Below are 14,955 nucleotides of genomic sequence, written 5' to 3'. Positions count from 1 at the left end.
TCCCAGGCTTCAAACATTTGCCCCAGCTGTCTGCTTAACCTCCGCTAGAGCCTAAAATTAAGGGGAACCCCACGCCAATTTTTTTTTAAATAAATCCTTTATTTTAACACTAAATGACAAGTACAGTAATCAACACTGTCACTGTACTTCATATATATGTGACTGACATGTTTCTATCTATCTAATCTATGTGTGATTCTCTATTCTTTCTGTTCTAAATTGTCGGGTACAGATGCTGAATTGCCGGCCGGCTTTCTTAAAGAGACGGTGCATGAAAACACTATTATTTTTTTAAATAAATCCTTTACACTAAATGACAAGTTCTGTAAGCAACACTGTCACTGTACTTCTTATATATGTGACTGACATGTTTCTATCTATCTAATCTATGTGTGAAGCTCTATTCTGTCTGTTATAAATTGTCGGGTACAGATGCTGAATTGCCGGCCGGCTTTTTTAAAGAGACGGTGCACGAAAACACTAATATTTTTTTTAATAAATCCTTTACACTAAATGACAAGTACAGTAAGCAACACTGTCACTGTACTTCATATATATGTGACTGACATGTTTCTATCTATCTAATCTATGTGTGAAGCTCTATTCTTTCTGTTGTAAATTGTCGGGTACCGGTGTATGCCGCTGATGAATTGCCGGCTTTTCATGTCATTCTACATTATTCTTAGTTGTTTTACTTCATGTAGAATTAACCTACAAGGAAAGAAAGGGTTTATTTTCATTCCGATATTTGTGTCCCATTGACTTGCATTGGTTTCCGGTATCGGAATCGGCGATATCCGATACTTTTTGGGTATCGGCCCGATCCAATCCGATACGATATTTCCTGATATCGGAAGGTATCGCTCAACACTACTAATGGTCACAGCATGACAGTATTGCTTCTCTTCTTGCGCCATCATCAGGAAGTTCCTGGTAATGCAATCCTGTAATACATAAGTGAAGGTTCCCCCAGGACGCAGGAGCAGACAGTCTGTATAGCAGGAGGTGGTGACACTATGATCAGATGGAGGATGAACCCTCTCCCCTCCCCCAGCCTGGGAGGCTTTTCTTTCTTCCATTACAGTCTTAGGGGAGGGGTGTTATTAGCATATCCACTCCCAGAATCCTTTGCTCCCACAGCCCCCTAATGACTTTGTCTCTCCTCAGTGTAGACAGAGCCCCAGATCCGGAGGCCGCAGCTCCTCACAGATGGCCTCCAGCTTTGCGCAGTGGCAGTATCATAGCCCATGAGGTTTATCCGAGGCGTGATTATTGCTAGTTGAAAACTTTTCCCAATACCCCGCCATGATGGCTCGTAATACAGTCAGCATGGCAATTTTTGACTGTCTCCCAGGAGACTGAATAGGTGGTTGAGATAGATCTGAATCGGCCATGTGCTGTAGGATCAATATTCTAGAAATTATAACATTTCAGGTATATTTCTATGCCAATGAGAACTTGTTCCATGCAGGAAGAATTATATATATATATATATCTGTGTGTATAAAGATCAAACACCCACTTTTCCAAAAATAAATAAAAAATTAACACATTTGGTATCGCTTGGTACATATATAAAATACTATTTATTATATACGGCGTGCACCAAAACAGAAGAAAGTGTAAATGGCAAATTCTCTGGGATTTTTTTGGTCACCTCCCAAAATATGATGGAATAATAAGAGATAAAAAAGTCATATAGACCCCAAAATAGTACTGATAGTATATGTGTATATATATATACATATCAGAAAATGTAAAACAATACATGAAAAAATTCTATATATACTGTACATATGTGTTTATATATATATATATATATTTATATTTATTTATATGAATATATAATTAGAAAAATACAGGTGCAGCACTAGCAAAGTTATTACAAAAACAGTTGGGTGCTAAATACGCCTTACAGGCAAAACCAAACCTCAAGACGTCCAGCAAAGACAAAGGCAGCGCTCCATAGTCCAATATAGGGGGATTTATTGACCCATCACGTCAGGGCAACGTTTCGTTCAAAATGTGAAACTTTTTCCAGCTTGAAAAAGTTCACCCTATATTGAACAATGGAGTGCTGCTGCCTTTGTCTTTTTTGGATATATATGTATATATAAATATATTTTTATTTCTTCTTTAAATATTATAAATATTAGATATGAACATTTTTTGAAAAATCTAAAAACTGTTAAAGATTATATATATATATGCACATAATTTTTATTTTTTCTTTAAATATTATAATATATATTTAAATATATGTATATAAAATGATATATATAATATGTATTTAAATATAGATATGATATGTATATCTATTTTTTTCTTCTTAAACTGAGAAAATACGATTTATTTAAATATATTTATTCAATATATACCGTATATTCCGGCGTATAAGACGACTTTTGAAGACTGAAAAATCTTCTGTCTAGTCTGGGGTCGTCTTATACGCCGGTAATGTTTTTGAACTTTCAGAAATTGACATGCGGGGATACTCTGGGGGTGTTAATAAGCTGCCGTGGCCGTATCTCTGCCATGTGGGAGTTAATATAAGGTGGAGGGAGTTAAAATACGGCGGCGGTAGGTCCAGACAGTCAGCGCTTCTGTGCTGAAACTGACACAGCGCAGCGTATTCCCAGCAGCGGAGACAGACAGAACCTAGCGAACTTTTCTGACACATCGCAGTGTCTTCCCAGCTCCGGACACAGCGTAGGGCTTCTGTGCCGACAGCTTTCACTTGTCACAGAAGCGCTGCGCTGTGTCCGGAGCTGGGAAGTTTTAAACAATCACACAGCCCCATACTGCTTCCCCGCAGCCTCCCACCCCGATCCTCCGCTCCCCTCGCCACCTCCCATCCCGATCGTAAGTTAGGACCGGGCGGGGAGCGCAGCACCAAGGAGCGGGGAGCGAAGGACCCGGGCGGGGAAGCCGGCAGTGAAAAGACTTCACCGCCGGCTTTCCCGTTCTGTGCTGCGCTTTCCCGCCGGTTATTTCAAATGAACAGCTGAGGTATCAGGTGATGCCGATCAGCTGTTCATTTGAAGTCGCCGCGGTGCCCTCAGAGGGTTCATGTGAGTTCATGCTTCACTGCATTGCATGAACTCACATGAACTTTCCCACGGTCTCACAGGTCAGCCTCACCTCCCAGACCCGTCATGATTGGTGTGTGCGGGTGTCTGTGCGTGTGTCTGCGAGTGTGTGTGGGGTGTCTGTGCGATGTCTGCGGGTGTGTGCGGTGTCTGTGAGATGTCTGCGAGTGTGTGCGGGTGTGCGCGGTGTCTGTGCGATGTCTGGGGGTGTGTGCGGTGTCTGTGCGATGTGTGCGGTGTCTGTGCGATGTCTGCGGGTGTGCGCGGTGTCTGTGCGATGTGTGCGGGTGTGTGCGTGCAGGCAGACATAGGCCGATGTGACACTACTACTCCCATCGGCCTATGTCTGTCCCCCGTCCATTCCTGCCAGCAGGATCAGCTCGATGGGAGCAGTTGTTCCCATCAGCCTGATCCTGCTATATAAATTGCCCTACTGTGTCCCCAATAAATGTTAAATACATGTCATTGGTGGCCAGTGGTTACCTACAATAAATTAGTTCATACATTACCTGTCCCCGCCGATCGCCACCTAAAATAAAGTAAAAAATAAAAAACTACACCTATACTCACCTAGACACCTAATTCCCCGAAGCCATCGATCTCCTGTAATAAAATATAAAATAATAAACCACAACCTTATCCTTACCCCTCCGTAGTAGTTCACGAGTGTCCCACGATGATCTCCAGTTTAGAGCAGCCACATAGAATGTGACCGCTCTGAACCGCCGCCGCTAGAATGACGGGGCCGTAAAGCAGCCCCGTCATTGCATAAGCGGGTTCGCCGGAGTTCAGGCAGCGCTGCTCCAGTTAGCTGCTTTACGGCCCTGCTGTATCGTGAGAAATTCCCACGGTACAGCAGTGCCGTAAAGGAGGTCTCCGGAGCTGCGCTGACTGAATGCACTCCGGTGACCTCAGTCAGTGGCTCCCGCTGCCGGGAGCGGACGTGTTCCCGGCAGCGTGAGCTTACAGCAGCCATGCACAGCTGTCACCATCTCCAGATGTGACAGCTGTGCATGGGAGATCAGCGCAGGAACGTGGACAGGTAACTATTTTTTTTTTAGTAAACTAAGAATTAAATAAAATGGTGTGGTTTATTTCAAATAAATTATTTTTTTCTTGGTGTAGTGTGTGTTTTTTCTTTTTAACACTTTGTAGGTTAGCAATGGGGGTGTCTTATAGACGCCCATCATTACTAACCTGGGCTTCATGGCAGCTGGCGCTGACATGAACCCCAGCCCTATTACCCCCTGCCACCGCTACAGGGCAGTGGGAAGAGCGAGGCTAAGTGCCAGAATTGGCGCATCCTATGGATGCGCCATTTCTGGGGCGGCTGACGGCTGGTGTTTCTAGCCTGGGAGGGGGCCAATATTCATGGCACCCTTCCTGGGCTATTAATATCAGCCCCCAGCTGTCTGCCTAGCCTTTGCTAGCTATTAAAATAGGGGGGACCCCACGTCATTTTTTTTGGGGGGGTCCCCCATTTTAATAGCTAGTAAAGGCTAGGTATTCATCTGGGGGCTGATATTAGTAGACTGGGAAGCTCCGTGGGTATTACCCCCTTCCCAGGCTTCAAACATCTGCCCCAGCCATCTGCTTAACCTCCGCTAGAGACTAAAATTAAGGGGAACCCCACGCCAATTTTTTTTAAAATAAATCCTTTATTTTAACACTAAATGACAAGTACAGTAATCAACACTGTCACTGTACTTCATATATATGTGACTGACATGTTTCTATCTATCTAATCTATGTATGATTCTCTATTCCTTCTATTCTAAATTGTCGGGTACAGATGCTGAATTGCCGGCCGGCTTTTTTAAAGAGACGGTGCATGAAAACACTATTATTTTTTTAAATAAATCCTTTACACTAAATGACAAGTACAGTAAGCAACACTGTCACTGTACTTCATATATATGTGACTGACATATTTCTATCTATCTAATCTATGTGTGAAGCTCTATTCTTTCTGTTGTAAATTGTCGGGTACCGGTGTATGCCGCTGATGAAAATGGATGATAGTAATGTTGTTGTTGTATGCCTTATGTTTATGAGTGACAGTTTTCCTGCTATATACCTGCATGTCATAAGAATTTAAATTAAAAAAGGACCATGTTAAATTCAAATCTGTTTTTTTTTTCATTTTTACCGGTGTTTGGTATGCGTTGGAAAAGGGGTAGTCCTATACGGTGAATATATCCTAAACTCTATATTTTAACAGGAAAGTAGGGGGGGTCGTCTTATACGCCGGAATATACGGTATATAATTTTAATTTTTTTCTTTAAATGTCTTTGATTTTTTTTCAGTCCCTTCGGGGTTTAACCCTGCGATTGCCTGATATAAGAGACCCGCAGCCGCTCCGTACATCATGGATCGCACCCAGACTGTGGACCGCAGATTTGTGAAACCGGTCTTAGATAAACCTTTCCTCTGGACGGAGCTCCGCCGTTATGGACGGGTCGTGTCTGGAATTACTGCTCAGCTTTATTTTAGTAAATGGAGCTCAGTTGCAATACCACACACAACCTGTGAACCGGAGCGGTGCTGTTTTTGGAAGAAAGCAGCCATGATTTCTAATACAGTACATGTTTGTAAAGCACTTTGGTTTTTTTTGGACAATGAATAGTATTTATTAGGTGAAGTTTTCTGTACTTGTATGTACAAACATAGCGGTGACAGGGGCCTTCACTAGACCCCCGGCTGTCATGGTAACCCATCGGCACCATGCAATCACATTGCAGGAGTGGGTGAGAATTTGGGGGGTCGAGATGGGTGCAGACAAATCACGACCATTTACATGCCGCTGTCAGACATTGTTAGAGGGTTGAACAGCAGCGATCAGAGCTTGCACCGGTGGTTGTCTTTGTTTCCCATAGCAACCAATCACGGTCCGGATTTCATTTCTTACACAGCTCTGGTAAAATGAAAGCTGCTCTGTGATTGGTTGCTATGGACACCAAAGACTTTCATAGCAACTGTTTCTTTCTGGGGTCACACAGACTTTTCTACAGAAAAAATAAATAAATTAAGAAAAACACTAAAAGTGTGTGATAAAAAAACAAAACCGCAAGTGATGGGGGAAGGGGAATCACAGACCCAACCTAAGTTAGAGGACAGACCCCACAGGGAGAGAGGCGTGGTCTCTTTCGATGTACATGGAGCCTTTCAGCTGACTATGATCCGGTCTAATCACCTTAAAGGGGTTGTCCAGGACAGAAATCTTCAAAGTGTTTCCGAGGATAAACGTCTCTATGTCACCAGACTTCCTAATATCCAGCGCTGCCTTCCTGTCGCTTCCTCTGGTCTTTGTTGACAAGTTGCTGGCGAGACATCACAACTACAGAACGTGACCACTGCAGCCAATCACCAGACTGATGCCGACCTCAGTGATTGGCTGTAGTGGTCACAAGTTGTGGCATCACTGCTGCAGCCTCTTGACAGGACGGGAAGCAATGACAGACAGGCAGCTCGGAAGTATCGGGGGGTGAGGAAAACACAGTTTATTATTATTTTCACTGGGCGAGCCTACGGAGATAGAAAACTTAATAATAGAAAAACCCTTTAAAAAGTTGAAAAAATACTCGCCTCCATACTTCATAAACAGCCAGTCACTGTACATCCTATTAGGCCGTACAGATGTGGGATCACTGCAGCCAGTCTATGATCACATTGGTCACTGCTATGGCTAGTGATTGGCTGCAGCGGTTACATTGTAAAATGGTTAAACAAAACTGTCTACACACCTTCTTATAAGAGACAGACTAAATATTATTCATTTTCTTTATGTTGCTGCCATGTTGGCGTTCCATTATGTTGGTCTTGTTGCACATAGTACAGACTCTTGTTGCACATAGTACAGACTCTTTTTGCACATAATACAGGCTCTTGTTGCTCTCATGTTATGTGTATGGTCCGAGCGGAAGTGACGGGGAACTGTGCAGAGATGGCGCTCGGCCTTGTGGCTCCAAATGGTATTACTGTGTGACTGCGTAGGTGACCCCTTGAACATCGGATGTTTCCTGCTACTCAGGATCAGTCATAGGGGGCACACAAAGCAGGCGGGAGCTGTGCACATCAGTAGTTATGGTGTGCAGCCTTAGGTCACTTACAGAGGGAACATAACCTCTGTGACTGACCCTGGCAGGTCCAAGGAGGCATTCATCCTATGGGCTTCAGTGAGCGTGCATGTAATATATGGTATCAGTATAGATCCCTTCATACTTCCCAGGTGCAAGAAATAATGTATTTATATAATACAAGGTGTTAGTTGTTGTTAGTTCCACACTGAAATCTTACCACTCCTATGTTTTCCACAGAGCCTGGATAGCTCAGTCAGTAGAGCATCAGACTTTTAATCTGAGGGTCCAGGGTTCAAGTCCCCATTTGGGCAGGATTGTTATTTAATAAAATTTCATGACATTTTTTTTCAAACAACTGCATGATATGTATGTAAGGTCACCTGCACAGTTTCCCATATTGTGGCATCCATAGGCCACAGATTACACCGTCCCTTTTTGGATCACCTTGGGGAAGACCCGGCTTTATACAGATTTCGGGTAAGTATAAATAACCCGAGGCTGATTCGTTAATTAGTCAGAAGTCACATTGGTCTGTTTTTGTCAAGGATTAGAAAAAAATGTCTGTTCCACACTAGTCCAGAGTTGTGTCCGGAGCCGCCAGCCTGATTTTTATTTTTTTTCTGAACAACTTTTCGAAAGTCACAAACAGAGAACATGGTTTATGGACACATTGAAAACCCATAAAGAACTGTCTAGAAATTTCTGGATGGTGCAAAAACCCGATTAAGTCTGGTATTACTGCTCAGCTCTATTGAAGAGAATAGGGCCTAGCTGCAATACCACAAACAACCTGTTCACAGGGGTGGCGCTGTTTTTTGTAACTCCGAAAAATTGCTATAAACTAGTAGTTGCATTTTTGAGACTGAATCATGTGGTTATAATAGATGTGCTTTCCTATTTTGTGGAGGTGGGAGATCTGACTTATCTGCAGGCTGACGATGAAAGAAGTGGCCAATCTATTTTTTTTTCTCTCTGTTTTCTAAAAGCCACAACATTTTTATTTCTCCATCCGCGTTGCTGTATGAGAGCTCATCTCTTGCGGGACGAGATTTAGTGTTGTATGATAGCATTCATTTTGCCATAACATATACTGAATAGTGGGAAAAATTCCAAGTAATGAAAAAGTTTTGATTCCGCCATTGTTATTTGAGTTTTGATTTTTTGGCGTTCAAGTTGCTGTAAAAATGACCTGATAACTTTCTTCTACTTGTCAGTGCGATCATCGTGATGTCACATTTTATATAGTTGTTTTACTGTAAAAAAAAAAATCAAACTGCTTTAAATAAAAATATCTTGTTTCAGCCATCATATTCTGAGAGCCATAACTTTTATTTTTTGGGTTGTTAGAGTTGTACGAGGTCTTGTTTTTTTCGGGGCGAGGTGTAGTCTATATTGTACCATTTTGGGGTCCATATGACTTTCGTATCTGTTTTAATTCCACTTTATTTTGGGAGGTGACATGACCCCTCCCCCAACCTCCCCTGCAATTCTGCCATTTAGATTTTTTTTTCTTCGGTTTCGGCTTGTAGCATTTGGGATAAAAATATTTTATTAGTTCAGATATTTAGAAACCCAGCAATACCCAATGTGCTAATTTTTTTACATATTTGTAAAAGGGGAGTGATTTTATTTTTATCAGTCCCCTTTGGGGACTTGGACCTGCGATTGCTTAATACTCACCTCTATACAGGCAGCCTCTGTACATCCTATTCTGGACGCACAGATGGGCATGATCTTATTTTTATCAGTCCCCTTAGGGGACTTAAACCTGCAATTGCTTAATATTCGCCTCCATAAATAGGAAACAGCCCATCTCTGTACATCCTATTTTGGCCGTACAGAAGTGTGATCACTACTGTCAGTCTCCAGTCACATTGGTTACTGCTGTGGCTAGTGATTGGCTGCAGTGGTTACATTGTAAAAGGGCTTAAAAAAACCTGTCTATGCACCTTCTTATAAGAGACCGTGGTTGCATTCACTCTTCGGAAGTGCTCAGAGGCTAATGGAAGCGAGTTAGGTCCAGCCTGAAATAGTCCTAAATCTTTAGTTCAGGGTTCGAGTACCTTTTCAGGCAGAAACTTTTAATAAAATTGAATAAAAAATGTTGAAATGACTCCATGATATATAGGTGATATAATATAATATACAGCACAACAGGCCTAATATTATGGGAGGAGGCTCAGCATGGAGGACTAGCGGTGATCTCCTCTGATGGCGCCACAACTAGGTCACCTGTACAGTTCCTTACATTGTGGCCTCTATAGGGCCACAGATTACAACATCCCTTTTCGACCACCTGATGGACCTGGTATTATACAGGATGCGGGTGTCTATAAATGATCGGAGAGGCCGAGCCCAGAGATAGTATTCTCTCACTATCTGGCATTATTATGAGATCATGGTAAGTTGGTATTTCGTCACTACTTTGTGTTATTCTGCGCTCATGGTATAACGGTATTATATCAGTGCATAAACCCCCTCCCCTCCCCCAGCCTGGGGAGCTTTTCTTTCTGCCATTACAGACTTAGGAGAGGGGTGTTATTAGCATATCCACTCCCAGAATCCTTTGCTCCCACAGCCCCCTAATGGCTTTGTCTCTCCTCAGTGTAGACAGAGCCCCAGATCCGGAGGCCGCAGCTCCTCACAGATGGCCTCCAGCTTTGCGCAGTGGCAGTATCATAGCCCATGAGGTTTATCCGAGGCGTGATTATTGCTAGTTGAAAACTTTTCCCAATACCCCGCCATGATGACTTGAAATACAGTCAGCATGGCAATTTTTGATAGTCTCCCAGGAGACTGAATAGGTGGTAAAGAGCAGACTAAGGATGGGTGGTGTGCAAATAGCAATCTGTGAGCTTTGTGGTTGGAGTTTGTCATGTTAGTGCTTTCAGTTGTGCAATGTGGTGGCCATCTTTGTACTCTTGTGGTAGCTCTGATGCTGCCGTCTTTGTACTCCTTATAATACTGTGCGGCCGCCATCTTTGTACTCCTGATAATACTGTGCGGCTGCCATCTTTGTACTCTTGTGGTGTGTCTGGTGCCGCCATCTTTGTACTCCTGATAATACTGTGCGGCCGTCATCTTTGTACTCTTGTGGTAGCTCTGGTGCCGCCATCTTTGCACTCTTGTGGTAGCTCTGGTGCCGCCATCTTTGTACTCTTGTGGTAGCTCTGGTGCCGCCATCTTTGTACTCTTGTGGTGGCTCTGATGCCGCCATCTTTGTACTCCTGATAATACTGTGCGGCCGCTATCTTTGTACTCTTGTGGTGTGTCTGGTGCCGCCATCTTTGTACTCCTGATAATACTGTGCGGCCGCCATCTTTGTACTCTTGTGGTGGCTCTGATGCTGCCATCTTTGTACTCCTGATAATACTGTGCGGCCGCCATCTTTGTACTCCTGATAATACTGTGTGGCCGCCATCTTTGTACTCTTGTGGTAGCTCTGGTGCCGTCATCTTTGCACTCTTGTGGTAGCTCTGGTGCCGCCATCTTTGTACTCCTGATAATACTGTGCGGCCGCCATCTTTGCACTCTTGTGGTAGCTCTGGTGCCGCCATCTTTGTACTCCTGATAATACTGTGCGGCCGCCATCTTTGCACTCTTGTGGTAGCTCTGGTGCTGCCATCTTTGTACTCCTGATAATACTGTGCGGCCGCCATCTTTGCACTCTTGTGGTAGCTCTGGTGCCGCCATCTTTGCACTCTTGTGGTAGCTCTGGTGCCGCCATCTTTGTACTCTTGTGGTAGCTCTGGTGCCACCATCTTTGTACTCTTGTGGTGGCTCTGATGCCGCCATCTTTGTACTCCTGATAATACTGTGCGGCCGCTATCTTTGTACTCTTGTGGTGTGTCTGGTGCCGCCATCTTTGTACTCCTGATAATACTGTGCGACCGCCATCTTTGCACTCTTGTGGTAGCTCTGGTGCCGCCATCTTTGCACTCTTGTGGTAGCTCTGGTGCCGCCATCTTTGTACTCTTGTAGTAGCTCTGGTGCCGCAATGTTTCTACTCCTGATAATACTGTGCTGCCGCCATCTTTGTACTCTTGTGGTGGCTCTGGTGCCGCCATGTTTGTACTCCTGATATTACTGTGCGGCCGCCATCTTTGCACTCTTGTGGAGTGTCTGGTGCCGCCATCTTTGTACTCCTGATAATACTGTGCGGCCGCTATCTTTGTACTCTTGGGGTGTGTCTGGTGCCGCCATCTTTGTACTCCTGATAATACTGTGCGGCCGCTATCTTTGTACTCTTGTGGTGTGTCTGGTGCCGCCATCTTTGTACTCCTGAAAATACTGTGCGGCCGTCATCTTTGTACTCTTGTGGTGTGTCTGGTGCCAACATCGTTGTACTCCTGATAATACTGTGCGGCCGCCATATTTGCACTCTTGTGGTAGCTCTGGTGCCGCAATGTTTGTACTCCTGATAATACTGTGCTGCCGCCATCTTTGTACTCTTGTGGTGTGTCTGGTGCCGCCATCTTTGTACTCCTGATAATACAGTGCAGCTGCCATCTTTGTACTCTTGTGGTGGCTCTGGTGCCGCCATGTTTGTACTCCTGATAATACTGTGTGGCCTCCATCTTTGTACTCTTGTGTCTGATGCCGCCATATTTGTGCTCATGATTCTGTGTTGTCGCCATATGTGTGCTCCTAGCGATCCCATTCTCAAGTTGTGATTATCACCACACATGTTGTTATTTCTCTGGGAGACCATACAGATTCGATCACTGCCACCAGATGTCAGGGGATGCAACTCAGCTGCCTCTTATGGTCAGGACAATTACACAATAGACTGACGAGTGATGGACGAGGCCACAGCTGCTTCTACTACAAGGCCGGTTATTGAGGAACTCACAGTGAGTGTACGGTATATGCACCTCCAATTCCAACGCATGGAATATATGTATATGTATATATACATATATATATATATACCCCCCGTATGGTCACTGCCAGCTCCACAATAATAAAAGGGAACCACTGCTCGCTGCCACCACCTCTGATTGGACACCCTTTACAGATAGCGTATGGCTTCAGGGTTGCGGTTTACAGAGCAAGAGGAACAGCGATATTAAATTTTATATAGTTAATAAAATATATAAATCCAGAAAGGTAGGCAGTGTTTATAAAAATATACAAAGATGATACAAAAGGGGAACAAAACAATATGGTATATATTCAATTACATAAAATAAAAGGGATAATAAGAGAAAAGTACTAAACCTAATCATGGAAATGAATCAGAGCTTAGTGGAAGAAAGTATTCCTTAGAGCAATAGACAGAAACACAGAGTACTGTGTCTTCCAGAACTGACAAATACCAAAAACCCAAACTTTGCTTTTTATTAGATCAAGGTTACCCGCACATGTCTCCCCTCAGTGAGCTTATATGGGGGCCTGTCATGGGATGTGCTAGGTCTTTTAGAAGTTTATGAGATTTCCAACTTTCAGCATATCTTTGCCCCTGGAGGTCCCAGGTGGGAGATATTATTGTGTTTTCTATCACGATTTTACCTTTCTATAGAGATGAAACATGGCACAGATAGCATCATCCATCGGAATGATATTAACATGGAGGGGTTCGGATGGCCTTACCATGATGTGAGTGAATGCATTATGGTTGTCCTTTCGCTACAGCGCTGAAAATATTTCTCCCATAAATATCGGATTGATGCAACCCCAATATTCATCACTGACCACTGGCTCCTGAGTGTCTGAGATAATTCCATGAACAGAGGAAGCCCCTATACTTCTCTGCCTCTGAGCATAAGAATCCTAAGTTTGTTGGCTGGTTCCCATCAGATCCCTAAGGCCACGATCCCACTATCAGTATTTAGTCAGTATTTGGTCAGTATTTTTTCTCAGGAGTAGGAGCCAAAACCAGGTGAGGAACAATCAGAGAAAAGGTATAATAGAAATAAGTGCATAAATTCTGCATTTATCACCCACTCCTGGTTTTGTCTCCCACTCCTGAGAAAAAATACTGACCGAATACTGACCAAATACTGATAGTGGGGACGTGGCCTTAATGTAATTACCTGCTCACAGCAGGAAGTCCCTACTTCAATGTTCAGCTCTTTCTCACTTCCCCAGTTATAATTAATCCCATATGTTCAATGTGAGGGTGATATGTCCCATGTCTGGAGATATCTTTATGGATTTTACAATTTCTCTCTAAGACATCTGTTGCATTATCTCCCTCCACTACCTAGAAATAAAACTACTATTTTTCTGGGCCCATAAACCTTAGATCTATGGAAATACGCAATTATTTTACACCAAATAGTGTAAAATGTAAAGAAACAGTAACAAAAAAATAATAAAATAGAATTTTTGGTTCCTGCATATAAAAAGCGACTGTAACATCATACGTACCCTAAAAAGGTACCGTTAAAAGCTCCTACAGCTCGGCACAAATAATAACGAAATGTGGCCCCACACAGCAACATCGCTGGAAAAATGTTCTCCATCCTCCCTGCTACCAATTCTTCTTAAGGGAGGGGTTTATTAGCATATCCACTCCCAGAATCCTTTGCTCCCACAGCCCCCTAATGACTTTGTCTCTCCTCAGTGTAGACAGAGCCCCAGATCCGGAGGCCGCAGCTCCTCACAGATGGCCTCCAGCTTTGCGCAGTGGCAGTATCATAGCCCATGAGGTTTATCCGAGGCGTGATTATTGCTAGTTGGAAACTTTTCCCAATACCCTGCCATGAGGGCTCATAATACAGTCAGCATAGCAATTTTTGACAGTCTCCCAGGAGACTGAATAGGTGGTTAATAGTAGAAAAAGAGCTATTGCTGTTTAACTGGAGTAATTTTATGTACAGTTGTATTGGAGCCGTATGTTACATGTGTCGGGCTGAGAATTATAAGTAACATTTCACTTCCCCGAGGACAAGAGAATCAGCAAAGAAACGTGCGGGATCAATTACAGGATTACTATCTAGTCAGCTGCTTCCCCGGAGATTTCTCCATGTAGTCATGTTGTTGTTTTTTTCTTGTTATGTGGGCATGGTATTGCGGTATTACAGTCACTATTAGTTATTATCTATAAGTGTCTGATAACAGCATCCCTCAGCCACCAATTGATTAAAAGTCCCATATGGCATTTGCCACCCCCCCCCCCCCAATTCATCATAAGTCCCTGTATAGTGTTCTCTTCCACCCCTAGTTCATAATATGTCCTTTATAGCGTCCTCCACCAACCCCAATTCATTATGAGACCCTCTAAGTATCTTCCTCCCACAACTCAATTTATTCTAAGTCCCTTATGGCATCCTACACCACTCCCAATTCATAATAAGTCCCTTGTGGTGTCCTCCCGCACTCTCCTGTTTATTATAAGCCTCTGTATAGCATTCTCCCCAATTCATTATAAGTCCCTGATATCATCCTGTCCCATCCACAAGTCATTACAAATCCCTGATGACGTCCTCCCTCCAATTCAATCGTTGCCTCTTATGGGATCATCTCTGCATTGCTGGACAGGTCTGGAATACAGAAGAGACGGTTCCTTTCCAGGACGTAGAAACCAATGGACAGAACGTATAGTGGTGAGTGGTGATAGTCTGTAACCAGAAAGGAGGAGCAGACGGCCGATAATACAGGAGAAAGTCATTGTGTCAGTGATCATATACAGAAGCCCGGATAGCTCAGTCGGTAGAGCATCAGACTTTTAATCTGAGGGTCCAGGGTTCAAGTCCCTGTTCGGGCAGAAGCTTTTAATAAAGATGAAACCAATAAACGCTATTTCTAAAGAATATAAGAGACCTAGAGAAGGACAAATGAT

General features: G+C 43.5%; 5 non-coding genes across 5 annotated transcripts; all 5 read left to right on the top strand.

The window, feature by feature from the left end:
- Nucleotides 1–1,218: 1,218 nt before the first annotated feature.
- LOC141168499 (U4 spliceosomal RNA) lies at nt 1,219–1,358 on the top strand. Its single transcript, XR_012252233.1, has one exon. It is a non-coding gene; the product is annotated as a U4 spliceosomal RNA (small nuclear RNA).
- A 6,049-nt stretch (nt 1,359–7,407) lies between these two features.
- TRNAK-UUU (transfer RNA lysine (anticodon UUU)) lies at nt 7,408–7,480 on the top strand. Its single transcript has one exon. It is a non-coding gene; the product is annotated as a tRNA-Lys (tRNA).
- Nucleotides 7,481–9,825: 2,345 nt separating this feature from the next.
- LOC141168193 (U4 spliceosomal RNA) lies at nt 9,826–9,965 on the top strand. The gene has a single exon (XR_012251940.1). It is a non-coding gene; the product is annotated as a U4 spliceosomal RNA (small nuclear RNA).
- Nucleotides 9,966–13,788: 3,823 nt separating this feature from the next.
- On the top strand, nt 13,789–13,928 carry LOC141168515 (U4 spliceosomal RNA). Its single transcript, XR_012252249.1, has one exon. It is a non-coding gene; the product is annotated as a U4 spliceosomal RNA (small nuclear RNA).
- An 879-nt stretch (nt 13,929–14,807) lies between these two features.
- Nucleotides 14,808–14,880, top strand: TRNAK-UUU (transfer RNA lysine (anticodon UUU)). The gene has a single exon. It is a non-coding gene; the product is annotated as a tRNA-Lys (tRNA).
- Nucleotides 14,881–14,955: the final 75 nt, after the last annotated feature.

This window comes from Phyllobates terribilis, unplaced genomic scaffold (assembly GCF_046119375.1).
Source record: "Phyllobates terribilis strain yellow unplaced genomic scaffold, ASM4611937v1 Scaffold_11__3_contigs__length_659146591, whole genome shotgun sequence".
NCBI lineage: Eukaryota > Metazoa > Chordata > Amphibia > Anura > Dendrobatidae > Phyllobates > Phyllobates terribilis.
This window is presented reverse-complemented; position numbering and strand designations above follow the sequence as displayed.